Here is a 2,303-nt window from a genome sequence, read left to right on the forward strand (position 1 = left end):
TTGTTGTTTTTTTTTTTTGTTTTTTTTTTATTGCCAGTGTGAGAAGGAGCCAGTGTCCTAGGAGAAGTTATAGCTCTTGCTTCAGGCTTGCTATTGAGACTTCGCTCAGCACTGTGACGTCTTCCCAATGTAAGTCCTCCTAATCCATACGTGAATAAGAAATTACTAGTTTATTGAAAATTCTATGAGATATTAGAAGCAGTTTTGTGTTATAAAATCAAATTTTAAAACTTACTACAATCATACTTAAACATCTTTCCTCTTTCTCCCAGTTTTTCATTGTGAACAACAGCTTTTCTTTCTTTTCAGAAATCTTCTCCCTCCTTACACAATTGTTGTTCTCCAAACTCATTCTTTTTTCCAGCTTCTTATTCCAAATCATAATCATCTCAGAGTTTCCTCTCCTATTTGCATGCTCAGACCCAGATGACTATATATATTATATTTTATATATTATAGATATTACAGACAGAGACACATACCCTCTGGCAGCTAGTGATATATTAAATGCTTTTTTTCAATGCCCATTAAGAAATACTACAAGAAGCTGTTCTCTGACCAAGGAGATCCAATGATCCTTACAGTGTCTTAACAGTCAGAGTTACATTAGAGAGCATATGGCAAGCCTTTGAGCATTTAGATTACATCACAAATCTCAAAAACAATAGGTGGAAGCTTGTTTCATATTTATATATCCTGTATTTATTATATATTATATTCCTTGATCTTCTGCTACTGGGAGAACTAGTTCAAACCCTTTGTCATTTTAGAGCAAATTACATCATCCTCGCCCAATTACTATTACTTTTGAAAAATGACATCTGATTTGCTATTGGGTCCTACTAGAGATTAAACACTTGCCTATGGGCCATTAAGTTCCATGAAGCCTGATCTTCTCATCACAAAGTGGGTGATGTTTGCTTTGGGCCTTGGCACTGGCTGGATTGGTGTTTTGGTCTTCCTACTACCAGAGGGCTGTGTAGGCACCAAAACACCAGAAAAGACTTGGGAAACAGTACAAGGAAGCCCATTTTGGCACAGCTCTAAAAGGCAACATTTTTGGTACTTCCCATTGCAAAGGGAATTGTGCTGAAAAAGTAGGAGTAGGAGCCAAACAACCAAATTTTGTCATCAGGAAGTATGTCAGAGTCTAGGTAATCAGGAGCAGCAAGAAAATCACAGCCTTTGTTTCCAGTAATGATTGCTTAAACTTTATTGAGGAAAATAGGGGCCGGCAAGTGGCATGGTGGTTAGAGGTGCTGAACTCCCACATGGCCAACCACGGTTCAAGTTTTGGACCTGCTGGCTTGCTTTCTCACTTCATCTCTCTCTCTCTCTGTATCTCTGTGATCAAGCTGAATAATAATAATGACAATAATAATAAATAAAGTTAAATAAAATAATTCTTTTAAAAAAAGAAGCAATAGTCTATTTAGAAAAAAAAAACAAACTTTATTGAGGAAAATAATGAAGTTCTGGTTGCCAGATTTGATCACAAGGGTCCTGTTGCTGGTGACATCCCTGGAATTGCATTAAAGTTGTCAAAGTATCCGGTATCTCTCTTCTGGCTTTGTACAAAAGCAAGCAAGAAAGAACAGAACTATAAATTTTGATGCTGAAAACACAGTAGTAATAAATCTTCATAGGCCCTACCCCTGAAAAAAGTCAAAGTGAGTGATGTCTGACCCAGTAAGCTGTAATATTAAGTGTGCACAGCAGCACGTTATCATTAAGTGGGAGTGCTATGCACGAGATCAGGTTTAAGCAGGCCTTGAAGAAACAAGTACATTGCATCAGCAAGTGGCTCAGATTCCCATGAACCCTGCTGCTGCTGCATTGCCTCCCCTTTCTCAATATACACCTATGGCCTCATGGAGTGTACCTTATCACCAGTTGACTGGGCAGGGATGGGTGGATTGGAGTCAAGTTTACAGATATTTCTACCAAAAATACTGGAAGAAGCTGAAATTGGAAGCCCACAGTACTAAAGGCCCACTCAGGTATGCCGATTAAGAACAGTGTTGAAAGATTCCCAACAGGCGGTGCACCTATTTGGTTAATTTACCTGGAAGGAGAAATAGCAAAGTATGAACATAATAATTTATGAACAGTGACTAATCTTTTTGCTAAAAAGGAAGCTCCCGCCCCTCCCAAAGCTGAAGCTAAAGCAAAGGCTTTGAAGGCCAAGAAGGCAGTGCTGAAAGGCATCCACAGCCACACAAAAAAGAAGATCCATATATCACCCACCTTCCAGAGGCTGAAGACTCTTTGGCTGCAGAGGCAGCCTAAATATCCCCCGAAGA

The 2,303-nt window shown here is 39.0% G+C and overlaps 1 pseudogene; it reads left to right on the forward strand.

Moving 5' to 3' along the window:
• LOC114005432 (60S ribosomal protein L23a pseudogene) overlaps positions 1-2,303 on the forward strand; it is a 5,958-nt pseudogene that overhangs the window by 3,294 nt on the left and 361 nt on the right.

Source organism: Tupaia chinensis, unplaced genomic scaffold, assembly GCF_000334495.1.
Source record: "Tupaia chinensis unplaced genomic scaffold, TupChi_1.0 Scaffold143795_1, whole genome shotgun sequence".
Lineage (NCBI taxonomy): Eukaryota > Metazoa > Chordata > Mammalia > Scandentia > Tupaiidae > Tupaia > Tupaia belangeri.